Source organism: Canis aureus, chromosome 16 (assembly GCF_053574225.1).
Source record: "Canis aureus isolate CA01 chromosome 16, VMU_Caureus_v.1.0, whole genome shotgun sequence".
Classification (NCBI taxonomy): Eukaryota; Metazoa; Chordata; class Mammalia; order Carnivora; family Canidae; genus Canis; species Canis aureus.
This window is the reverse complement of record NC_135626.1, coordinates 57,315,461-57,341,514: the sequence shown is the minus strand read 5'-3', so window position 1 is coordinate 57,341,514 and position 26,054 is coordinate 57,315,461. Positions and strand designations below refer to the sequence as shown.

At 52.2% G+C, this 26,054-nt stretch overlaps 2 long non-coding RNA genes across 2 annotated transcripts; both read left to right on the top strand.

Annotated features, from left to right (window-relative positions):
* Positions 1 to 6,523: 6,523 nt before the first annotated feature.
* LOC144286966 (uncharacterized) lies at positions 6,524 to 12,563 on the top strand. The gene is made up of 5 exons (XR_013354918.1): positions 6,524 to 6,917; positions 7,161 to 7,314; positions 9,504 to 9,699; positions 10,613 to 10,999; positions 11,485 to 12,563. It is a non-coding gene; the product is annotated as an uncharacterized LOC144286966 (long non-coding RNA).
* Positions 12,564 to 12,800: 237 nt separating this feature from the next.
* On the top strand, positions 12,801 to 24,533 carry LOC144286967 (uncharacterized). The gene is made up of 3 exons (XR_013354919.1): positions 12,801 to 13,006; positions 19,492 to 20,695; positions 24,238 to 24,533. It is a non-coding gene; the product is annotated as an uncharacterized LOC144286967 (long non-coding RNA).
* Positions 24,534 to 26,054: the final 1,521 nt, after the last annotated feature.

Sequence of the window (26,054 nt, the reverse complement as noted above, 5' to 3'; positions counted from 1 at the left end):
CAGAGAGGCTGAAGTAATGTGTTTAAGGCCAAGAGCTCTGACCTTGGCCTCCTAACTCCTATGCATACATCTCTTTTGGGGTAGGAAAAAAAATGTATTGGCTATCGATAGTGCTGTGTAACAAATCACCATGAAATTTAGTGGCATAGAGCAACAAATGTCTATCATGACACATAGTTTCTGTGGGTCGGGAATAAAGGAGCGGATTAACTGGGGGTGTCTGGCTCAGAGTCTCTCATGAGGCTGGGGTATTGGCCAAGGCTGCGCTCATCAGGAGGGTGGACAGGGCTGGAGGGTCCATTTCCAAGATGGCACCCTTCCACGGGGCTGGTTGTTGGCTAGATGCCTAAGTTCCTCTCCATGTAGACCGCTCTCCATCGGCTGTTTGAGTGACCTTGAGACATAACTGTAGGCTTTGTCCAGTGCAATTTTCCTAAGAGAAGGCAAAGCAGAAGCTGAAAGGTAGCCACGGAAGGCACACACTGCCTTTTCCACAATATTCTATTAGTCACACAGGTCTGCCCTCTTCAGCGTGGAAGGGAACTACACAGAAAGGTAGATATCGGAAAATGGGGCCTATGGGGCCATCTTGGAGGCTGGCTGTCACAGACAGGAACAGAGCAGCTAACAGCACGGTTGGGAGAATCAAATCAAAGAATAGATGTAAACATGCTGTAGAAGCTTGCTAGGGCTGTTGTACCACAGACTGGGTAGATTTAAACCAGAAATATATCCTCTCACTGGTCTGGAGGCTGGAGGCCCAAAATCACGGTGTCTGCAGGGCCATGTTTCCTTGGAAGGCTGCAGGGAAGAATCTTTCTTTGTCTCTCCCAGCTCCTGGTGGCCGTGGGCTCACAGCTTCTGCCCTCCAATCTCTGCTTTCTTGTCACATGGCTTCTCCCAGGGTGGATCTTTACATGGCCTCCTTATAAGAACAGAAGTCATACTGGATTTAGGATCCACCCTACTCCAGTATGACTTTACCTAAACTTGATTACATCTACAAAGACCGAACTTCCAAAGAAGGTCACATTTACGGGTATGGGGGATTGGGACTTCACCACATCTCTTCAAGTAGGTAAGAGGGTACAACTCATCCCACAACACACGCCGTGTGGTGTGTAAAATACCATATACCTGTGAGTCTGTATTGTCCTTAATTTTTTTTTAAGATTTTATTTATTTTTTGAGAGAGAACAAGCAGGGGGAGGGGCAGAGGGAGAGAGAGAGCCCACGTGGGGCTCCATCTCATGACACTGAGATCATGAGGGGAAATCAAGAGTCAGACTCTCACCTGACTGAGCCACCCAGGTGTCCCATGTATTATCTTGAATTGCAGCACAACTGGTAGAAATTGTGATGGTGGGAGCTAATGGTTAGATCGGCCAGCCTGCTGGAGGCCATGGCCATTGTGGCCATTGGCACAGCCTTTAGGGCACTTTGAAGGTCCTGACTTCTTGGCCATTTTCCCAAGCCCAGACTGCTGTCTCTCACTGGAACTTACTCATACTTCCCAGTGGATTCTGGAGTCTAGCCACAGAATTTATCTCTATCAGATTCTTCCTTGGACACTCCATTCCCCTGAGGCTGATTCTGCTCCACGGCTTTTTCCCCTGACTGCCTCAAACGTCTCCCTGGCCCATGTCTCCCTCTCTGTTTCTGAAGCCCCTGTTTCTCTAAAAATTGTTTCTTGGTGGAGTCCTGGTGCCCTCCCAAGAAACACCACTCAGCCCCTTGTTCCTGGCACTCGCTGATTCCTCAGCCAAGCCAGGCACCCGGTGATGTGCGTCAGAAAATTGCCAGCTGGGCAGTGGTTTCCCGTCCCAGCTCTGCCTCCAGCAAGCTGGGTGACCTCCAGCAAGTTTCTTCACCTCTTCCTACCATAGCCTCTGAATTCGTCAGGTGTATTCCAGTGAATACCTACTGAATACTCCCAATGTGCCAGGCATGGGGCACAAAGGAAGCTGAATCACCCTCCCTGCCTCTAAGCATTTATGATCTAATCAGCAAGAGTAATGTCAACCAGTCAATGAGATACAGGGTGTTATACACGAGGTGCCATGGGAACAAAGACGAGGGTGGAGGGACTCCACGGTACTAGCTGGGAATACCGGTGGAAGAGTGTCCAGGAGAGAAGGAGCAGAGATGGGATTTAAGCTCAGTGCCAGGCTGAGTTGGACGGCCACAAATCCAGAGGTCACAACCAACAACCCTCAGTACCAATTCAACCTATAGAAATCTTCTGTTTTATCCACCCGATGTTTTTTTCCTAAAGATTTTATTTATTTATTCATGAGAGACACAGAGAGAGAGAGAGACAGAGACAGAGAGAGACATAGACAGAGGTAGAAGCAGGCTCCCCATGGGAACCCGATGTGGGACTTGATCCCAGGACCCCGAGATCATGACCTGAGCCGAAGGCAGATGCTCAACCACTGAGCCACCGGGGTGCCCCCCAAAAAAAGTTGAACTCTGAGGATTGTAGGAAGGTAACCTGATTTCAGACCCAAAACTTGAGACCCGACAAGTCATTCCTAACCTTGGTTTGTGCTTATCTTATGTGAACCTTTCCACACGGAACTGTGGTGGGTACGTAGCACCCCTGAAGGCACACTGGTCCTCTGCTCCCGTCCTGCTGTCTGCTCTGGCCACACTTGAGCTGTGGCACATGGGCACTGTGCATCATCCAAGGAGCCCTGATCAGAAGACGCCTGTTCTTCTTGTCCTTGCTCTGGAACACTTCTGTTTGTCAGCTCAGCATCTGATTTAGGAGCCATAAAATACGGTCAGGGTCATGAAAGCAGCACCTTCTGAACTGTTCTAGCCCCTGTGTCAGTCTCTTAGGACTGCCCCTAACCAGCTACCACAAACGTGGTGGCTACAAACCATAGCAATGAACTTTCTCACAGTTCCGGAGGCTAGAAGTCCAACATCAAGGTGTCAGCAGGGTCGTGCCCCCTCTGAACGCTCAATGGGGAGAATCATCCCTTGCCTTTTCCAACTTCTGGTGGCTCCAAGCTCCTCTTGGCTTGTGACCATGTCCCTCTGCTCTCGGCCTCTGACTTCATGTGGCCTTTCCCTCTGTGTCTCTGGGTCTTCTTTCCCGTTTTTTATAAGGACACTCATCCTGGGTGTGGGGCTCACCTTAATCCATAATCCGAGATCATCTCATTTTGGGATCCTTATCTTTTTTTTAAATAAATTTATTTTTTATTGGTGTTCAATTTGCCAACATACAGAATAACACCCAGTGCTCATCCCGTCAAGTGCCCCCCTCAGTGCCTGTTACCCATTCACCCCCACTCCTGCCCTCCTCCCCTTCCCACCACCCCTAGTTCATTTCCCAGAGTTAGGGGTCTTCATGTTCTGTCTCCCTTTCTGATATTTGGGATCCTTATCTTAATGATATCTCAAGCTCTTTTTCCAATAGGGTCGTATTCTGAGGATTTTTTTTTTTTTAGGGGAAAGAAGGAGATACCATGCAATCCTCCAAACCCCTAAATAATCCTGTTCTAGTTACTTATTGCCAAGTGACACACCATCCCAACATGTAGTGACTTCAAACAGCAACTGCCATTTTCTGATCTGTCATGGTTTCTTTGGGTTAGGAATTCGGGAGGGGCTTGGATGGGCTTGGCTTGGACAGTGGATGGAGCTGAGTGGATGGAGCTGAAACAACACGGAGCTGAGGCAGCCCGGGCCTAGACAGTCATCTTCCTTCCTGCAGCCTTAAGGCCTCTTTGCGTGACCTCCTGATGTGGGCTGGTTAGAGCTTCCTCACAGCACGGCACCCTCAGAGGTCTGACCGCCTCGTGGAGAGCAAGGCAGAGAACTTGCATTTTGTGGTCCAGCTTCCAGCATCACTGAGGGTCACCTCCATGGTGCTCTGTCATTGGAGGCGGTCACAAAAGCCCACCTAGGTTCACCCTAGCTCTCTGCTGGTGTGCATCTTCCTTTACAGATGCAGACGCTAAGGTGTGGCCAGGTGAGTAAATGCCAAGTTATCACAGCGGAGAGCCACACCTGTCCCTGGGAAGGTGGCCGCGGGGCCAGGTCTATAACCCATGCTTACGGTCGGTCAGCAGCCAGCTTCTCTTCCTCAAGTCTCTGCTCCTTCAACCCAGAAAATGGGCCTGATGGAGGCCACTGCTGCCCTCCAGGATGGTTTGGGCACGACAGGGATGCAGCACAAAGCAAGCCCGTGGATGGGCAGCCAGGTGACGTGGCTTGTAGCCCTGGCTCTGTCATTCCTCTTTGTGTGGTCTTAGGTAGTTTCCTGTTCTAGAACAAAGGGAATAATGCCTGCCTGCTACTTTCATGGTTTTCATGGGTGAAATGAGGTTCAGTATGTTGGAGTGCTGGGTATGCAATTTAATGCTCTTCACATAAAAGGCATCGGGTGTCTCTTTGAGTTCCTCAGAGTGTCACAAACATCCTAGCTGCTTTACGGATATTCATTGATTCTATTTTTTTTTTTTTTTAAGATTTTATTTACTTATTCATGAGAGACACAGAGTGAGAGAGAGGCAGAGACACAGGCAGAGGGAGAAGCAGGCTCCACTCAGGGAGGCCGACGTGGGACTCGATCCCGGGACTCCAGGATCACAACCTGGGCCGAAGGCGGCGCCAAACCGCTGAGCCATCCGGGCTGCTCCCTCATTGATTTTAATGTAAAGGTTTCCTACCAGTCCCCTACTTATGTGTAGGCCCGCATAAGTAGGGCCGACGACCAGGAAGACCATGGGGTCTGATCATCAATGAGGGACTGCGGATTTTGGAGCTTGGGCATTCTTAATGCCCCAAGTAGCCCATGAATAAGCCTGGGGATGAGGATGAAGGGATGAAGGGATGAATCCGAGTATTCCTTTCATGAAGGGCTGTGTAAGCAAGGCACCCCAAATTTAGTGGGTTCAAACAATTTACTTTCATCTCTCATGGTTTTGTGGGTCCACGGGGTTCAACTGACCGATTCTCCCCTGGTGGAGGAGGTGGTCTTCTCTCAGACACCAGCGGGGGCTGTGGTTGTCCAAAGGCCCGACTGGGCTGGAAGTCCCAGATGCAGCTCAGGGCTCCTGCGTGCGGCCTCTCTCCCCAGCAGTATGGCCTCGCCTTCTCAAGTGGCAGCTCGTGATTTCCAGGGCAGGTAGGAATCCCAGGCCTCTCAAGGGCTGGGTGCGGATCCTGCTCAGCATCTCTGCCATATTCTGCCGGTCAGAGCAGTTACCAGGCAGTCTAGATACACGGTGCGGAGGAACGGACTCTGCCTCTCGATGGGGTGGTCGTCCAAGGAGGGCAGGAACCAGTGTCTGCTCCCTTTAGTCCCAGAACAAGGGACGGTCCCTATTCCTCAGGCTCCTGAACTGCCCGGCTGAGATGGACTGTAGTTGTGACGACACAGAGGGCCTGGCTTTGGCTGGAGCGTGGGGACACAAAGAGCCCTTCAGCCGAAAAGCCACTGGGCAGCCTCAGCCCCCACCCCCCCATCACCCAGGTGCTGCTGGCTTGCCCTGGGCCAGGGGAATGCGGGGCCACCGCAAGCCCTGGGTGCCAAGGTCAAGGCCGCGACATAGAGGCCTCAACGTGGCCAGCCTCCAGCCTGGCCTCCCTCCCACATCCTGACACAGCTCTGACCAAGCAGTTGGATGGCTTCAGAGGGGCGGTTTCGGATCGTCTGCTGGACAGCTGTGCGGCCCAGGCCCCCATGTGGGGGCGAAGGGCAGTTTGAAGAGGCGCAGGGAGCCGAGCAGGCAGGCCTCTCCCTGCCTCCGCTGTGTGGCTGTATCTGGTTAACAGACACCTTGTCACCAGCGCCGTCCGGCTGCAGTTCTCAGGCGCCAAGGAGATGGAGCCTTGCTCTGCCAGCCTTGCCCCTCCTGCTTATTTCCTGACCTCAGATCTCTCCCTGGCTCAGGGCAGCTGCTCCCCTTAAACTTATAACACAGTCCCTGGCCTTCCAAAGCAAGAGCAGGCCACCAGCTGATTTCTAACCTTCCTGCATTCTTTCCCTGACCTTTGTCCCCTCCTACTAGTGTCCTTGGAGATCTCAGGGTGCTGGGCACCAGGTCACCGGGAACCACCTGCAAATATTCACCCGTGGTGTGTTCTTTTCCCGAGGCTGCCATAACCCGCCACCACACACCTTTGAAGAAACAGAAACAGATTCTCTCCAGGTCAGGAGGCCAGAAGTCCAAGATCAAGGCATGGGCAGGGTCGGATCCTTCTGAGGGAGCACCCACTGCATGCCCCTGTCCTGGCTTCTGGTGGCTGCGGGCAACCCTTGCTTGCGGACGCATCACTCTGGTCTCTGCCTCCATCTCACCAGGCCTCCTCTTAAGTCCCCGTGTCTCCTTTTCTGGTCCTTACAGGAGCGCTCCCATTCGACTCGATGCAGCATGATCTTGTGTCTGACCTTAATTATGTCTGTAAAGTCCCTATTTCCAAATAATATCACATTCTGAGGTTCCAGGTGGCCATGAGTTTTTGAGAGACAGCATTCAAGCCAGGACACGGAGGCATGGAGTGTTCACCCAAACTGCCCCCCCAAAGAATCTTCCCACCAGGACACTCGGCTCTCTGGGGCAAGGCAGGTGGGTACACGAGAGACGGGCCTTCCACTGAGATGGTGACTCAGTGGCCACTGTCCCCTTCCTCTGGAACGTGGAAACCCAGTTATTCCAACACACCTGATGCGGTTCCCAGGCTTCCTGGCACTCCCACCTGCTCTTCTTGGATCTGAGCTTTCATATTTCCCCTCGCAATCATAGTTACATCTGTGTGCCCTGGGGCAAGGGATTGCTCTCCTGAGCCTCAGTTTCCCTACCAGTAACGCAAGGATGCTACAAGCCACCTCATAGGGTTGCCCTGAAGATGAACCAGGTTTAACTTAGCAGCTCCAGGCGTGGCCCGGGCCATGGAAGGTGAGTCAGCCGGCAGCCAGGGCCGCAGGCCTGGCCTTGCCCTTACACGTTAAGTGTTCTGTTCAGGGCTTTCCGCGTGTTATCTGAGCTAAACCTCAGTGCTCCAGGAACCAGGTACTATTTTTATCTCCATTTTATAAAACAAGGAAACTAAAGTTTAGAGAGATTAAGTAACTTGCCCAAGGTCATTCAGTGAGTAAGTGGTAACAGCTCTGAGCCGAAACCCTGTTTTTCCCACTGCAGCCTGACCCGGAGGCCCCGAGGCGCTGTGCGTAAGAATAAACATATCTTGGCTCCTGGGCCCCAATGGGGGGGCCCCTTGTGACCCCCACCTTGACTGCCAGCGTGTTCTCTAGACTCACATACCCCGGGAGATGGATCATTCGCTGTTATCTCCGTAAGTGGCCTACCTTGGTGATCGTGCTCACTGGGGAGATCCCTGTTCAGGTTTAATTTAAAAAGTGGGCAAAGGTGAAGTGATGGATGGGGACGGGGGTGGGGGTCAGTTCAGCAAACACCTGCTTTCCCCTCCCTCTACACAAACTCTCCTTCCCTTTGCAGTGGTGGACAGCCAGGCTCTCGGGGAGCCTGGGATACCGACTGCAGGTCCCGAGGTGTTTGGAAAGATGGCTAATCCTAAAGGCTGCTCAGACCTGCCCTAGCAGGGCTCTGGTGGATTACAGCAGGGGTCGCGGAGGGCAAACATCATTCCATAGGCCAAATCTGGCCCCCTGCCTGTTTTTATAAATAAATTTTTACTGGAGCACAGTCACACCCATTTGTTGACAAATCTGTTGTCTGTTTTCTTGCTGCCTACAATGGCAGAGCTGGGAGATTGTGATGGAGACCCGGGCCATGATGTGGAAAATCTTTGTCGTCTGGCCTTTTATAGAAAACTGTCCACCCCTGAATTAGGGAAGTCCTCAGGCAGGCTACTTTTCTCTGAGATGATTTCTGTCTGGGCTTCTAGTTGGGCTGATAGGGGAGAGAAGAGAGTCTTTTTGTTCTGAGTCAGGACAGCCTGTTGGGGGCGGGTGTTAGTGTCTCTCCCAACTTGACAGGTGGGCTTGCTCACATCAAGATCAGGTCAGGGTCTAAGGTAGTGCTGACTCAAGGCCTGGATTACTCTTCCCCCCAACCCTGAGTCCACCGTTGGGCACTGAGCAGCTGCAGCCTCCAGCAGAGAACTACTGACTCCGAGGTCCCCGGTGTCCCGGGCAGAGGGGCTGAGAGCCTCTGTTACTTGAGCTTAGCTGTTAAAGTGACCCGGTTTATGCAGCTAGCTGGAGGGACCCAGACGCCCCACCATTCCTTCCCGTCTCCCCCTTCCAGGGGGACATCCTGGGGACCTGTCCTCCTGTTACACGCAGAGTGACAGGGCAGAGTGACAGTCGGTGGAGACTGATCCTATTAGAAACAATGGTGGTCTCTTTATGTGGTCCCTTTTCAATGGGATATCCTGGGATCCCCAAAGATTATGTCCCTGGGAGGGGCTGTGAGCAAGGGAGGGCCCCTCCTGGGTAGGTTCAAGGGTCCTGGAGAAGTCAGCACCCACACCCAGGCAGCTTCAAACACAAATAAACAAGTACAAATGCACACGGCCCCATTCCTCCTTGCTGTCCGGTAAAGGTATGCCAGCCCCTGGCTGTGCCCTTGGCCACCGAATACAGTTGGCCCAGGCTGGCCTCAGCGCCTGCTGGGCCGTCAGCATGCCCAGAACCCCGGTGCAAGCTGGCTCCTTGGGAGGCCCGCCTCAGCACCCAGCCCCCCGCTACTCTGGTGGGCTGCTGCCCCAGCAATTGATTTTTTTTAATGTACTCTGTGCTGACTTCGTTCTGTCCTGAAGCATCCCTCCCTCTGGCACCACGGCGCCCGCCTGCAGGCTGGTCTGGCCAGATACCCAGGGAGGAACATATGTCCCATACCTGGGGTTCAGAGGAAGGAGGGAGGAGCCGACTCACAGCCAACGGGGAGCCACCCCTTCGCTTTCGGTCACCTGCCCTGGATCCCAGATCCTCCTCCTGACCGATCTCAGTGGCACCCTCAGATGGAAAGTGGCCACACTGGGCCAAGCGACCCACACACGGGAGTAGAAGAGTAGCAGGGCTGCAAAATTCTGGAAGACCACAAAATACATAATTATGTTAATATATATAATCGTTGTGAACATATATAAACTTTTTTTTTAATCACAAAAGGAATTCATACTTTAAAAAAATGTGAGAGTTGTTTGAACACGAAAGACATCCTAACGGGCCCTCCCTCCTCCTTCTCCGTTTAACCCCATTCCATTCCCTTAGAGAGAAGCCAGTTTTGGCCATAGCTTTCCAGACATTTTCTGTGCTTCACTGTGTGTGTCTGGAAACAATTCCATGAGATGGGCAGGTCGGATAGGGAAGCTGCCAGTTTACAGGCAGCAAAATGGGGCCGTGGCAAGGCTCAAGACCCTGGGAGCCGAGGAAAGGCTGAAGGGAGGGAGGTCTCCAGTCCCAGGAAGGAGGCCAGTGGCATCCAGTGTCCCAATCCCCAGTGCTGGTTGGATCCCTGCATCAGGGAACCCACTTTCAGCTTCTACTCTCCTCCTAGCTTTGGTGTAGACTCGCAGGCTCACCTGTCCTAGAATCCAGAGACTTGGAAGGCAGTGCACTCAGACCCAACGATCACAGAGCACGACAGGATGGATTCCCACTCCACTTTGGATGAGATTATGTGTGCACTTTCTGGCACGATATTTGATCTGATGAAAAGCCGTGTTTCAAACGGATAAGTAATAATGCGCAGGGTAAGTCAGAAGTGTTACAATCCTTTTGCTGTCAGAGTAAAACACAAGTTCGTCTTGGGAGCTAGTGGGGAGCTGTCTGTGAAGCTTTTTATAAACACCTACCAACTCCACAGTGAGTAAAAGAAAGCAAATTTGCATTCGTCTTATTCCTCAGGCAAAATACAATCTGTTCTCCCAGGAAGCAAGGGGATGGCTGTTTTTTAAGTTTTCTATAAAATCAGCATTTCTCCCCTCCCTTAGAGCCTACACAAAGTCGGAAGTGAGTATGAAAGTCCTCGCTAGGACAAAGAGAGTTGGGGCATCATTGTAAGTCTATACCTGTGGAGTAATAAGAAAAATATTTAGGGGCGCCTGGGTGGCTCTGTCGGTTAAGCGTCTGCCTTCAGCTCAGGCCCTGATCTCGGGGTCCTGGAATTGAGTCTTGCAGTCAGCTCCCTGGTCACTGGGGAGTCTGCTTCCGCCTCTCCTCCCTCAGCTCCTCTCCTGGCTTGTGCTTTTTCTCCCACACTCTATCTCTTAAATAAATAAAATCTTAAAAAATATATAAATATATATGCAATATATATATATATTTATATTAGGGATCCCTGGGTGGCGCAGCGGTTTAGCGCCTGCCTTTGGCCCAGGGCGTGATCCTGGAGACCCGGGATCGAATCCCACGTCGGGCTCCCGGTGCATGGAGCCTGCTTCTCCCTCTGCCTGTGTCTCTGCCTCTCTCTCTCTCTCTCTCTCTGTGACTATCATAAATAATAATAATAAAAATATATATATATATATTTATATTATATATATTTAAGATTTTATTTATTTTTATATTAAGATTATATTTATGTAATATATATTTATATTATATATATTTAAGATTTTATTTATTTATACAAAAAATGTATTTTGTCTTTGTCCTCTGTTCCAGGTGCAGAACTCCTAAAGTCCTTGTCCTTTCCTAAGTGAGAGAAAGGGCTTTTGTTATTTGCAACAAGCCCTTTGGATCACAACTGAGCTTGTGCTAAAGTGGAGACTTAGTGTGGGGGTCCCTACGCAGCCTGTGGATTGGGGCTGGATATGAGGGAGAGCAAGTCATTAGACAAAGCAAGTCATTAGACATTAGACAAGACATTAGACAGAGCAAGTCATTAGACAGTAAGAGGCCCCTTCCACGGATGAGGGGCTATATAAAAGAACAAGACTTGAAAAGCTTCTGGGCTAGTGCCTCCACATGCCGGGAGGACGAAGCTCCCCAGTTCCATGGGGGCAAAAGACCTGAACAGACACTTCACCAAAGAGGACATACAGGTAGCAGGTAAGCACATCCTTAGCCATTAGGCAAGTGTAAATATAAAGCAAAACGAGATACCTCTATCCCCCTATCATACATGGTCAAATTTTTTTTTTTACATGGCCCCAAATTTTTTTTTAAATTTTTTTATTATTTATTTATGATAGGCACACAGTGAGAGAGAGAGGCAGAGACACAGGCAGAGGGAGAAGCAGGCTCCATGCACCGGGAGCCCGACGTGGGATTTGATCCTGGGTCTCCAGGATCGTGCCCTGGGCCAAAGGCAGGCGCCAAACCGCTGCGCCACCCAGGGATCCCGGCCCAAAATTTTTTAAACTGACCCTATTAAGCGCTGGCAGAGAGATGCGACACACCTAGAACTCTCCTATATAGTTGGTGGGAATGCAGAATGGTAAAGTCACTCTGGAAAACAGTTTGGCGATTTCTTATAGTTACACCTGAACACGCCCTATGACCCAGCGACCTCAATTTCTGTACATTTACCCCAGGCCAAGTTTTGTCGACCACAGTGCCAGTGACCATCTGGAGCCTGATCATTCTGCATTATGAGGCAGTCCTGGGCATCCTAGGACGTTTAGCAGCTTCCCTGACCTCTACCCACTAGACTATGCCGAGTGCACTGCAATCAAAAATGTCTCCAGGGCAGCCTGGGGGGCGGGGGGGCCCAGGGGTCTAGTGCTGCCTTCAGTCCAGGGCCTGATCCTGGAGACCCGGGATCGAGTCCCACGTCGGGCTTCCTGCATGGAGCCTGCTTCTCCCTCTGCCTGTGTCTCTGCCTCTCTCTCTTTCTCTCTCATGAGTAAATAAATTAAAAAATCTTTAAAAAAAGTCTCCAGACATTGCCAGATGTCCCCCGAGGGCAGAACTGCCTCCAGCTGAGACCCCCTGCCCTCTGAAAAGACAAACTTAAGCCTGTGCACAAATGCTTACAGCATTCTATTCATAATCACTTAACACTGGAAACAGCCCAAATGTCCTCCAGCACATGAATGGATGAACAAACTGTGGCACTGGGACGATGGAACGCGACTCAGCTGTAAAGGGAGCTATCGGCAGGTGCAATGAGAGGAATCTCAAAGGCATTATTCTGAGTGAAAAAAAAAACAGTCAAAAGGTTACATGCCATAGACTTTTCATTTCTATGACCTATTCTCAAAAAGACAACCTCCACTCCTTGCAGTGCATGAGGTTGCCAGGTGGGGAGGCCAGGAGTGGGGAGAGGGTGCGACTCCCCAAGGGCAGGCCTGCAGCGGGGTGTCAGGGCGGGTGGGGGAACTGTCCTGCCCTGGCCACAGTGGACGGTGCCATAAGTCTAAACACCAAAACACCAAAAGCAGCTAAAAGTCAGCTTTATTCTATGTTAATTTAAAAAATAAAGTGGGACACCTGGGTGGCTCAGCAGTTGAGCATCTGCCTTCAGTTCAGGGCATGATCCCGGGGTCCTGGGATTGAGTTCCACATCAGGCTCCCTGCAGAGAGTCTTCTCCCTCTGCCTGTGTCTCTGCCTCTCTCTGTGTGTCTCTCATGAATAAATAAATAAATAAATAAAATCTTAAAAAAAAAAAAGAAAGAAAACAGGTCTGGGGTATTTCAGTGGGAGTAGGGGGCAGGAATGAGAAGAGGCAGAGGGCCACAAACAAGTGGCCTCCATTGTTTGTTGGGGGTCAGGGGGCTGCTCTGGGGCTCCTTGCAGGACCTCGGGGCCATCCTTCCAGGAGCTGGGAGGGACAAGACGGTGGGAATAAAAGGGAAAGAGAACAGAATGTCAGGAGGAAGGCGCCAGCCCCTCTGTGCAGAAGCAGCACTGCAATACATGCAGAACACTTTTCTTTGTGATTCATGCAAGATTCCGAAGAGGTAGGCAGCTCACAGTGGGGCCTTCCCACTTAGCTCCTTTCAAACTCACAACAACCCTCTGAAGTGGGCGGTGGTCTCATCTAGTCTGGTCCTGCTTCACAGATGAAGTAATTGAGGGTCAGCTCAAGAGGCAACTTCCCCAGAGTCCCCCAGGTAGGATGCCGCTCACCCAGAGTTCGAGGCCAGTCTCTGACATCACAGCTGGTGCCTGAACCAGTCTGCACTGTGGCCTGGATCATGTTCTAGGCAGACATCACGGCAGGCAGTGATGTGAGTCCCCAGTACTCCCTCGGGAGGTAGGAAAAGGCGTACGGAGAGAGCCAGAAAACCTGGACGCAAGTAAGTCCTGGCTCAACCAACCTGCTGTGTGACTTCTGAGAAACCGCTTCCCCTCTCTGGGCTTCTATTTCGTCATCTGAAAGAAAGGGACTGCCCTGAGGATTGAAGGCACAGCACAGATGAAGCCGTCTGTAAAATGTCACACACTGCACGAGTGCAGGAGGAAAGGACAGCTCCCGTCCACCACCTCATTCTGTCCCAGAACTTGCTGGCCCCTCGAGGCCTGGGATTATTCCATTCCTTTCCTTTCTTTTCCTTTGCTTTACATTCCAGAGGTGGGGCCCACATAGTTGAAACTGTATTTTCTTTTTCAGTAGGTCTTGTCGTCACAGCTCAAAAATTTAAAGTTATGAAAAAGGTATATAATGAAAATGTTGGCTCCCGTGGAAGAGATGAAACCCGTTTCTTGGGTATCCATCCATCTAGAGATGTTCTTTTTTTTTTTTTTTTTTAAGATTTTATGTATTTATTCATGAAAGACACACAGAGAGAGGCAGAGACACAGGCAGAGGGAGAAGCAGAGTCCATGCAGGGAGCCCGATGCGGGATAAGATCCCAGGACCCTGGGGTCTCACCCTGAGCCGAAGCCGCTCCGGCTAGTGTCCCCATCTAGAGATGCTCTTAAGCACACACAACCGAACAAGCATATGCATTGTTTTTCTTTTACGATTTTTACCCAAATGGTAGCCTGTCAGTTCATTCATTCATTCATTCATTCACTGAGACTCAAAACCAGCCAGGCCTGCAGCCTGTTCTACTCCTGCTTTGCTTTTCTTCAGCTTTTCCACTTTACAGTGTTAACTGGGACGTGTGTCCAGATCCATATATCAGTGGTTCCTTTGTCCTGGCTGCTGTGTTCCATCACCTGGGCATACCGTAAGGGTGGGATCCGTCGCCTATGGAGCGCGCCTCCGATCCCTTGTCATTCTTATAAACAATGTCCCTAGGTCATTTCACAAACGTGCACAGCTGGGCATTATGCTTCTAGAAGGGGAATTGCTGGGTCACAGAATTTGTGCGTTCAGTAGATATTGCCAAATTGCCCTCTGTGGAGGTTGTGCAAGTTTAGAGTCCTGCTGGCAAAGCATGAGAGTGCCTTTCTCCATCCTTGCCAGCTCAGTGCATTGTCGAACCTTTGATCTTTGCCAATCTGCTGGGTAGAAGATGGGGCCTGGGTGTTGTTTTCATTTGATTCTTTTATTCCAAGTGAGGTTGAGCATCTTTTGAGTGCCCAGCCCTGGACCGGCTCCTCTCCACACAAAGCCGAGGGCCGTGGCCTTGACCACTACCTCCTCTGCAAGATCCGGGACTAGGTTTGTGTTTCTGGCCCCTAGCTTCTTGCTGAGTCACTCAAGAAGGAAAGGGCAGCAGGCTCAGGTTATTTCTGCCCCGGGAGCCATCTGAGCTGCCAGTCCTGGGAAGACCTTGGTCCCTGGCATTCTCTGCAGGCATCCAGCACCCATGCATACCGGATTGTTGCACCTGTCAAGTCCGGGCTCCCTGGTCCGCCTGGGAGAGAGGGGGTGTGCAGGTGGGGATCAGGGCAGGCGTGTTCACAAACTAGGCATGGAAAAAGTCTCAGCTAGACTTGGAGAGGCGACATTCGGAAGGAACGAATGAGCAAAGTCCCAAGCTGTAAGTGACAGAGTGAGAGGAGCCAGGCTGGGCGCAGGGGAGGGAGGGTTTAGTTGTTGGGAAAGGATCGGCGGTGAGCCACAGAGAAGGGGTCGGGAAAATTGGGAAGAGATTCTCACCAGAAATCTCCAAAGGCATCTTGTGTGAGATGCCCCCAGCCTCAGCTGCTCAGTTCACCACATCAAGGCTCATGGTAAGCCCTGCCCAGGGTCTGAAAGTGAGCACCCTCTTGGTGCTCCTGGAGGATTCAGGCCACTGGTGCAACCAACGAGAGGCATGGAGAGGCCGGGGACCCTTGCTGGCCATCTCTGTGAGGTGGCTTGGCATCTGTGGGGCAGCCCAAGTCAACTTGTAATTTAACCCCAGTGCCACTCTATGCATTAGTTGCGTCTTGCTCCCAGACGGAAGATGCCAAGAGGAGCCAGTGGCTAGGTTCCTGGGCCCTGGGGAGTCTGCCGCCGTTATTTCCAAAATCAAACAAAATGCAAATTTGCACTGGAGATTGCTGAGGCAGAGTCTTCCTGGAGCCCCGCGAAGAAGCTCAGGGCTGCTGTGTGAGTGCGTGATGACCTCTGGGCCATCTGAACCCACAGGAGAGCAGGACTGTGGCACCTGTGAGCTGTGGTAGAGCCGGGGGCCCGTTCTAGGCCACAACCTGGTCCGCAGCCCAGCCTGTCTGCTCTGCTGAAGCTGGTGATCCAGAGCTGCTCTTCAGCAGTGGACCGAGAGTGGGGGCCCCCTTGTATCTTGGATCCCACTTCTGGTCCATTCCGGGGCTCCCCGTGTGCTGCTGCTCTGTACGCCAGCTGCTGGTGCCAGGGGGAGCATCCCTGGGCAAGGGGCAGTGGGGGTGAGCTCTGCCTTCCTGCAGTGAGCTTCCTCCAGTCTTAGCCACGGCACAAAGCAGAACTTTCAAGAACCGTAGCCACAGGTGCTCTCCTCGTCGCCCCCACCGCCTCCCCCAGCCTCCCCGGGGGAAATGTATGAAAGTTGAGGTTGTCCCCCAGGACACCAAGAAATGCTTAATTGCTTTCCGAGAGCATTGTCACCTCTCCTCTCCAGTAGCCCTCTCTACCTCTTCCCCAACCACTAGAGGCCCTTGCTTAGAAATGAGGGCTGAGGACGTGTGCTCCCTGGCGGCGTCCCAAAGTAACCAGCAGCCATGCGCTGAACAGCAGCTCGCTTCTCCAAATATACTGCTGCACCTCCTTTGCTGAAAAATAAGAACCCTATGTTTGGGGGGAATAAATGTGCATTCTTCTGCGAGCCAGGCCCTCACTGACAGAGATGGATGGTGGCCCAGGCCAGCTGAGTCAGCCAGACTCTGGAGCAAGCAGACAGCGAGAACCAAGGCAGGGGTGGGAGCCAGCCAAGGAAAGTGAACTACAGAGATATTTAGAGGCTCTCATCCGGGTTAGTCAGCACCTTGTGCTACTTGATTCCAGTTGAGGGCCAAGCCGAGGGATATATGTGCTTTGTAAAGTGTAGGCTAAAAATCAGTACTGGACCTCAAAATATGTAATAATCATTCAAGCTATATATTATGGTTCAAATTATATATAACGGGAGGACGCCTGGGTGGCTCAGCGGTTAAGCGTCTGCCTTCGGCCCAGGGCGTGATCCTGGAGTCCCGGGACACCACGTGGAGCCTGCTTCTCCCTCTGCCTGTGTCTCTGCCTCTTTGTGTGTGTGTGTGTGTGTGTGTGTGTGTGTGTCATGAATAAATAAATAAAATCTTAAAAATATATGTATATATATATATAATGGCATAATGACTCAAATACCTTAGACATATATCTCTTACTCATATAATACACCAAAGCAGGTATTCTTTTTCTTTTTTAAGTTTTTACTTAATTTTAGAGACAGAGAAAATATGTAGGGGAGGGGCATGGGGAGAACCGTCTGATGTGGGGCTGGATCCCAGGACCCTGAGATCATGATCTGAGCTGGAGGCAGACACTTAAGAGACAGAGCTATCCAGGTGCCCCTCAAGGCAGGTATCCTTTTTTTTTTTTTTTTTAAGATTTTATTTATTTATTCATGAGAGACACAGAGACACAGGCAGAGGGAGAAGCAGGCTCCATGCAGGGAGCCTGACGTGGGACTCGATCCCAGGTCCCCAGGATCAGGCCCCGGGCTGAGGGTGGCACTAAACCGCTGAGCCAGCAGGGCTGCCCAAGGCAGGTATTCTTGATAGGCCAGTGGCTTTCCTCCACGTGGTGTTCCAGGGCCCCAGGCTCTTTCCATCTGGGTTCTCTGACATTCCCCCGGGGGGCTCATTGGTGTTTACATCCAGTTGGCAGAGGAGGAAGGGAAGCAGGGGGAGACACACCTTCTTCTAATTGGCTTGGCTCAGGTGTGGCACCCATCTCTTCTGCTCACTTCCTATTGGTGGGAATGAGTCATATGACCACACCTACCTGCAAGGGCAGCTGGGAAATGTAGTTTATGCCCCTTAATAACAACTTCCGAAAGGGGAGCATGCATGCATGGGTTCTGGTGGACCTCTAACTGTCTCTGCTAGAGGATGAAACTGAGGCAGTTAGGTCACATGACTGAGAGACACCAATTCATTCTAAGTTTAGGGAACTACCCGGAAGAATAGTGTGTGTCTTAAAGTACGGAGTCTTGCTTTGATAACTGGCAAGAAGAGAGTTTGCTTTTGCCAAGGACTAGAAGATCCAACAGCATTCGAATGGGGCAGAACTACAGGAGAGTTAGCAGAGAAGCGAACTTCTAAGAAACCTGGATCATTAGGCCTAAGAAGCTGTGCTTCAATGCACCTCCAATTGGTCTATCTATAAATTATTTGTGTCCAAACTTCCTGGCCCTCAGATTGGAACTGGGGCCTCTGGCAGAGGCTACGAGGACAAAGATGTGGATGCCTATGTGTGGACGAGGGACACAGAGTGCAGAGTGAGGCTGAACCCCAGGGTTTGAGGTGAAATCACAATGCTGCCCTTGCCTTCTCACCGGGGGTCAGCATGTACAACCTGGAGCTGTCCCTGTGCTGGCCCCTGTGTCAGCTCTCTATTGCTCACTAACCAATCACCATAACTTAGAGGCTCCACATGAGCCATTTAGCAGCTCATAGTTTTGTAGGTTAGAAGTCTGGGGTGCACTTGACTGGGTCTCTGCTTAGGGTCTCAAAGCCAAAGTCAAGGTGTTGGCCAAGCTGGGCTCTCATCAGAGGCTCTGGGGAATGATCTGCTCCCAGGGTCATTTAGGTTGTAGGCAGAACCAGCTTCCTGGGGTTGCAGGGCTGAGGTCCCCATTGCTGGCTCTTGGCTGGGGGTCTATCTGAGTTCCTAGAGGCAGCCCTAAAGTCCTTTCCATGCAGAGCCCCCACCTTCAAAGCCCATGACAGACCATCAATTCTTCCCATGCTTGGAATCCTGACTTTCCTTTAGCCGCCAGAGACTTTGCTTTTAAAGGGTTCATGTCATTAAGTCAGGCCCACCCACATGCCTGTCCTATTTGAAGGTCAGCTGATTAGTAACTGTAATTCCAATGCAAATCCCTTTTTGCTGTATAATTTTATATAACCACGGGAGCAAAACCCAAGGGAGGAGGTCATCTTAGAATTTTCCCTTCCATAGGACCAGAGGCTTTGCATCTGGGATCTTAGAGTGGTATCCTTTGGAGTTAAAGAGACTTCTGTCTTCTGGTCACAAAGCTGCTCTACCTGGTTCCACCCAGCCTCAGCACCTTGCCCATAGGTTGATCCACAAGTTGACCTACAGGCCTGGCCACAGCTCTTAACATATACAAGGGAGGTCTAAGAACAGAGAAATGCCCCCCACCGCTGGCCCTGCCAGTTCCTTTTTCTCAAAGCATCATGGGGAATGGGACACACACACACACATACACACACACACACACACACCCAAAAGAGAGGCTCTGCATCTGAAAGAATTAAAGGCAGGCTCTGCTATGGGAGCTCACAGCTCAGAGCTAATGGCCTGATTTGCCTCCTCAACACCTCTACCTGCCTCCACCGCACTCAGGTCTCAGGCCCTGAAGAGAGCCCCAAAGTTCTCCAGCCTCACCACCCTCTTGCCTCAACCCTCCCTCACACGCCCTTTCAGGGAAAGGCAGGCCCAGGCACTGTGACTTCAGGACTTGGCAGCTCCCCTGGCATTCCCTGGCCCAGTTCCTGGCCACCCAGAAGGTGCCTGGCCCAGAGAAGCAGCTCCTGGTTTGTCCCCCACAGATGGCGTGCCACTGGGGAGGGCAGGGGAGATTGGGGTGAGGAGGTCCTGCCCACTGGGCCACTTGCTGCTGCCTCTCAGCCAGGCCCCACCACCTCATCTCCTAGCCCTGCCTTTGGCCTGTCAGCTGGCCCAGCTTCCCTGAGGGTCTGCCCTTCACATGCTCCCAGCACCTTCTGTAACATGTGTCTAGATCCTTTTGAAGCCTCTTCCTTGTAGCAAAGACAGGTGGGGGGCCACCTCTCCCTCCACCTGGGCCTGCTCCCTTCCAGCTAGTCAGGAATGTAGGTGCCTGCAGCAAAAACCACTGAAAATGTTTTCTTGGCCGAGGGCCTGTCTCCTGGGGCCATGGGGCAGAGAGATCCTTTGTGTGGCCCCCTCTCCTTCCCAGTGAGGAGCTGGTGTCTTGGCCCCACCTGACTGGACCCTGGTCTCCCTTCTTGTTGGCAGGTTCTGGGGCCTGGAGGAATGAAGAGGGCCCCTCTTTGGGAGTCCAGTCCAATGGCTTAACCCAAAGCTCCATGCGAGGCCAGCTGCTGGGACCTGCAACTTTGCCTTTGCCCTGGAGCCCCATGGAAGACAGCAGGAGACACGGCGGGGTTCTCTACAGGCAACAAGGAGTGTGGGTGGCAGCGGGCTCTGGGAGCCCTCCCCATTCCATGGGGCTGGGACCATGCAGCCCGCTGGACAGGATTAGCTCTACAAGGATGCTCATCAGTGCGGTGTGCCTGGATGTGATGCTGGCCAGATGTGGAACTTCAAAGCTGAAAAGGAAGTATCTGATTGGCCAGATGGCTATCATTGTGCATCCAGCGTGCATTCACAGACGCATGGATAGTGACGCGCATGTGTCCCACACTGAGGAGTCAACTGGACCAGGCCAACTGCTGGGCTGGGGCCCCGGGTGGGAGTTGGGGAGAGGAAGAGGTGAGAGGCTGGGGGCCAAGACCCAGAAGGTTGACCTGTCAAGGAGTCAGGATGTCATCCTGGGGCACTGGGAAGCCACTGGAGGGCTTTGTGCAGTGACAAGGCCAGGACTGCATCCAGAAAGAAGGCTCTGGCTACAAGGGAGGAGGGCTCAAGCACGAGTCTGGAGGAAGGAGGTGAGGGGACCCTCTGGAGAGAAGACAGGCCAGTGGACAAGGCCCCTCCTCCCCCAAAGCACCAACAGTCCACGATGGAGTCTGCCAAGAAAATGATGCTAAATCTGATCTGGCACCAGGCGGCTCTGCTGAAGGAGACTTTTGTCTTCAAGCCCTTCTCTTTCCAGTTTTCTCCTCTTGTCTCCACTGGTCCCCCGCGGTTCTGCTTCTGTCCCCTGTGGTGCTGCTCCCTTTCCTCCTGGGCTCCCTCCCCTCTGCATCCTCAGACCTCTGCATGTTTTCTCTCTTTCCTCCTCCTCCTCCCCAGCCCTTGATGCCTGCCTCTTTCCCTAGGGAAAGTTTTTCAGGGGCCAAGCCCTCCGTTGGACACCCTTCTAAAAGAAAGAAAGAAAGAAAGAAAGAAAGAAAGAAAGAAAGAAAGAAAGAAAGAAAGAAAGAAAGAAAAGAAAGAAAGAAAAGAGAAGAGAGAAGGCAGTGGCTGGATGCAGGGCCCCTGAAATGTCTCCAGGCTCCGTGGAGGGCCCCTGCCCACTGCCCCCCTCCTGCAGCGAGTATGCCAAAGTCGGGGCGCCAGAGCCGTGGCGGGGGGCAGCGAGGGGCCAGTCGCATCCCCTTCCCCGGGCTTGGCCTCCCGATGCACAGCCTGTGTGCAATGCGCAGGTCCACTGACTGCATGGCTCCCAGGCTCTGGGACTGAGAAGTCTCTGTCAGGTTGTGACCACACCCCTCCTGTGTGTGAGTGTCTGTGTGTGTGTGTGAGTGTGTGTACACACATACATGCGCGCGCACATACGCAGAGACCTAAGGAAGCAGAACCAAGCCCTTGGAATTCAACAGCCATAACTGTTGCTCACCCCAAATCTCTTCCCTTCATAGCTGTGGCCCATCCACCCCAGGTGGGAGAGGACCTGTGGCTGGGGCCACAGACCCAGCGGCCACATTCAGAAGTGATTTCTTCTGCTTCTTTCCAAGGGACCAAGGAGCCACCTCGACCCACCTGACCAGCATAACCCAAGGGAGTTGGCATTAATCCCGGCCTCTCTTGGGCTCAAAAGAATCCAGATCACAATAGGTAGGGTTAGATTACTCCAGCCAGCCACTCACTTTGCAGACATAGAAACTGGGGCTTGCAGAGCTTGGGGCTCTGGGACCAGTACAGGATACATACTGGCAGCTAAATCACCTGACCCCCAGGTCACTTGACCTCCCAGGATGTCTGACCCCTACCCTCCAGGTCACTTGACCTCTCAGACCACTGCCCTTCTCCTGCCGTGTGGTTTTCCCTATGTGGAAAATCCTTTTTACTGTGCTACATAAAATAATTGCAGGGCATCCCAATGGGGTGGAGGCTGGTGGCATTGGTGTAAAAGAATTCCCCCAAGGCAGAACAAAAGAGGCAGAAGTTTATGGACTACATGACAAGGGAGCAGTGGGCAGGACAGCAGAGGAGAGTTTGTCTGCTATGAGGTGGTGGTGAGGGGCTATAGGGTAGAGTGAGGGAGTGTGAGGACAGGTGAGATTTTCCTTTTTTTTTTGGTAATCTCAGGAACTGGATCTTTATTTTTTAATTTTTTAAAAAGATTTTATTTATTTATTCATGAGACACACACACACACACACACACACACACACACACACACACAGAGGGGCACAGATACAGGCAGAGGGAGAAGCAGGCTCCATTCTGTGCAGGGAGCCTGACATGGGACTTGATCCTGGGTCTCCAGGATCACATCCTGGGCTGAAGGCAGCGCTAAACTGCTGAGCCACTCGGGCTGCCCTGGATCTTTTTTTTTTTTTTTTAAGATTTTATTTATTTATTCATGAGAGACACACACAGAGAGAGAAGTAGAGACACAGGCAGAGGGAGAAGCAGGCTCCACGCAAGAAGCCCGACACGGGACTCGATCCCAGATCCCGGGATCATGGCTTGAGCCAAAGGCAGATGCCCAACCACTGAGCCATCCAGGTGTCCTCCAGGAACTGGCTCTTAATGAGCCTGTTTTCATCAGCTCGGTGGTCACTGTGGTGGTCACCCTTTTGCCTTGTTCAACTTCTTTTTTTTTTTTTTTTTTTTTTTTGCCTTGTTCAACTTCTTAATCCTCAAACCTGTTGCCTAAAAGTGGCCTCTACAATAATCAAAGAGTCACTCTTGAGAACAGGGATGGAGATCATGGGGTCACCTTAGAAATCTGCCATCCGCAGGGCCTGAGGCTCCCATCCCCCCTACCTTCACCCCCAGGCCAGCTCCTGGCAGGAAATAGCCTCTTACACCCTGTCAATCAGTGAGATGGATCAGAATCCTCAATACATTGATTATAACAGCGGCACAGGCAGTGGGGTGGACAGACCTGCGGCAGACTGCTCTTGCATCCCAGAGGCCTGTTCCCTTCTGGCCCAACTGGCAGGAACCCACAAGTCTCAGGCTGTGGTTTCAACTTTCAACTCAGGAGCTCAGGGATGCTCGCAGGATGCCAGAGGGGAGAGAGCCCAGAACCCAGCAGTTCTAAGTGTAGGTGCCTTGGCAGCCAGGACAGCCCCACTCTCTTTTTTTACATTTCTACCTGATTTCCTCACTGGCATCATAAAAATTAGTGTTCACTCATTTAATAAATATTTATGGAGACCATGCTTAAGGTATTGGGATAGGAGCAAGAGACAGGGTGACAGGAATCTTGCCTTCAGAAGACTGGAAGGAGAAGGTTGTGCACAAAGCCAGTGGGTTCTTGTCTAAGTTCTGAAATGTATTGGCTCTGCAACTGAGCTGTCACCTAACCTTTCCAATTTTTGGTTTGCTTGCCTGAGAAACTGGGCTGATACGCGCAGGTTGTTGGTGACAGACTGAATATACAGATGGACAGTGGCCAGACCATCTATAAAAATAGAACTGTGACCCACAATCTGCAGCAACCAGCTCAGGAATCCAATCGTGGTTTGTAGGAAGCGGCCCAGGAAGCCAGCCTGCTAGCTGCAGAGTCAGATGTGCAGGAAATCGGACCACTATCTCTAGCAACTGGTCCCAGAAGCCAAACAATAATCCCATAACAATCGGCCCTAAATGGCCCCGATGTGAGTAGTGAGTGACAGCTTCCCTAATTCTTGTCCCTGCTTGGGACCAACCAGAGACAACCAAATCTGTATGCAACCACTCAATCAGGCCCCATGCCTAGTGAGGCCCCTCACTGCAGCTGCCCTGGCCACTAGCCTCTCATCAGGGCACATCTGAGGTCTTCTGTTTGTGCCACTATAAGCTTTCCTGCTCTCTGTCTCCCTCGAGTCCCTGTCAAAACACAGGTGACGGTGGCCGACTGCTTGTAGTAAGCTCTGAAGCATTAGCCTTTGCTTGTTCTCCTGTGGGTGGCTTTCATTTATTCCCATACTGGGGTCAAAGAAATGAGGGGACGTGGGAGTTGGTTAAGAGCCCAGGACTCTAGAAGCATAAGATTGGGAAAGATTCCAGGTAGAAAGATTCCCAGCTAGGACGTGAGTAGATGTTCCGAGGAGGTAAGTGGCTGGAGCCTCTTGACTTCACCGCCTGAACTTGTTCCGGGCCACTGATCTGAGCGTGTGGGAGGTATTTGGGGCTGCCTCCTCCAGGCCTGTTCTCCTCACGTGCAGCCACGTAAGCACCATAAGGACAGTCCTCAGTGTCCTTGGCACTAGAAGTGCCAGCGGCAGCAAAATGAACAAGTCAGAGATGTGGGGAGTGAGGCCCGGCTACCAAGGGCCCCCGGGGCAGGTGGCTTTACCAGCCCATCCGCAACTACCCCTTCCCTTCAGATTACCTCTGGGTCCGTGTCCAGTGTCTGGAGGAACACTTCTGAATGTCTGGACCCAGGCTAAGTTCCCACAGGCACAGGATGTCAGTAGGTTAGAAGAGCCAAGGCCCCCAATCCCTATAGTGGTGGAAGCTTTTCTCTCCCCAGCAGTGCTCCAGGGGCCACAGAGAGTGTGTGTGTGTGTGGGGGGGGAGGGGGGGCATTTTCTCCTTCTGCCCCCAGGCCTCCTCCAATTTCAGCAGACCCTGTAGGGACATCGGGGCCCCTCCATCCTGCCCTTACCCTCTCCCACCTGGACTGGCCACTGTTCTCAGGGGTCTCCAGTTTCCTGACTTGATCTAGTCTCCATAATGCCACCGGTGGGATCTTCCTGGAACACAATCAATCCTAAGAACCTTCGGAAGCTCAGCATGCCATACAGAGAGGCCTTTCACATCGGCACCAGCCCGCTCTTCCAACGTTACGCCAAATTACTCGCTGTTGTCACCTGACTCCAAGAGTTCGAATAAAGGGGCATGTGCTTGCGTGTATTTGGACGTGTAGACTTCCCCTCGCACGTCGCGTCTGGATCTGGGCTCTCTGCCAACTCCAGCATCTCCCCAAGCCCTGTACGATGGTTAGATGCACAAAGCCCAGAGATAAACGTGCTCGGATCCAAGCCCTGCTCCTCTTCCAGTGCGTGCTCTTTCTATTTTTCTATTTTTCTTTTTTTTTAAAGGTTTTATTTACTTATTCATGAGAGACACCGAGAGAGAGAGAGAGAGAGAGAGAGAGAGAGAGAGAGAGAGGCGGAGACACAGGCAGAGGGAGAAGCAGGCTTCCCGTGGGGAGCGCGATGTGGGACTCGATCCCAGGACCCTGGGATCACGACCTGAGCCAAAGATAGTGCTCAACCGCTGAGCCACCCACGAGTCCCCAGTTGTGTGTTCTTTGGGCAAATTTCTTAACCTCTTTGACCCTTAGTATGTCCATCTATAAAATGGACGTAATAATTCCTACCTGGTGGTGTTAGGTGAGGATTCTATGAGATGGTGCGTCTAAAACACAGCCTCGTGCCTGGGACATGGGAAGCGCTCAGAAGATGCTACGCATTCTACAAGGTGCCACATCTGGGACTGAGGAGCTTGCCCATGGAAGTGACCCAAGCCCCAACTAGTCCGACCTCCCCATATCACAGACAAGAAAACTGACCCTGCGAGGTTGGAAACGGCTTTACCCACAGTCATGCGGTGCATTGGTGTCGGAGAAGGGCCAGCGGTCTTCATTGTGTGTAGAGAGGGCACTCTGGGGAAGGGGTTTGGGTTAGTTGCCTCCATGACAGTTTGTGACACAGAAAATTCTAGAAGGGTGCTACCCTCTGGTCAATAGAACCAAGACAGACTAAAACCAGTAACAGCTGGCATGTCTTGGTGGCAGGCGATCCCTGGATCTTTGCTGGCAGGGCCCGCCACTCACTGGGGCAAAGTGAGAGCCCATCCCTCTGCTGGCAGGCGGTGCAGGACCGTCAGGCCTCAGGGAGTGGTCAGTGGGTCAGTTCCAGGACACATTGAGGCGCTCTTGGATCTGTCTGAGTGGCTCCCTTCATGAGGGGGGTGGGGGCAAGCCCTCTGTCCTGCTCTGTGATGCAGTGACGGTGGGGCTGCGAGGCCGAGATCTGCAGAATTTTCCAGGGGTCCCAGGATGGTGCAGACGCCCCACTGAGAAACAAACAAGTGAGCCAACAAAACATGGGCCCTGTGACCAAACATTGCAGTAGTCTGAGGGCCTGGAGGAACTGAGTCCTGTTGGTGCACAGGTTAAGTCCAGATACTCAATCAGCCCCCAGGGTCACCCCCTCAATGGCCCTCTCCCCATCCCGGTGGGGAATCACTCTTGGACCCTATCCCCAGCCCCTCCACGTCTGCCGTCCCAGGGGGACAGTACAGCACCCAGCACAGCGCTCACCAGCCATCTCGCCTCTGGCCACCTCCCGCCGGCCGGGTGGGCACCCAGACCAGGAGGGACACCCTGGCGCAGACACTCAGCCTTCCATTTCAACCCCACTAACACGTCCCTGCCCCTCTTTCCTCCAGTGGACCCTCGCCCCTTCCACCATCCCACCCCCCACGGCACCTGCCCCCCTTCCACTGCA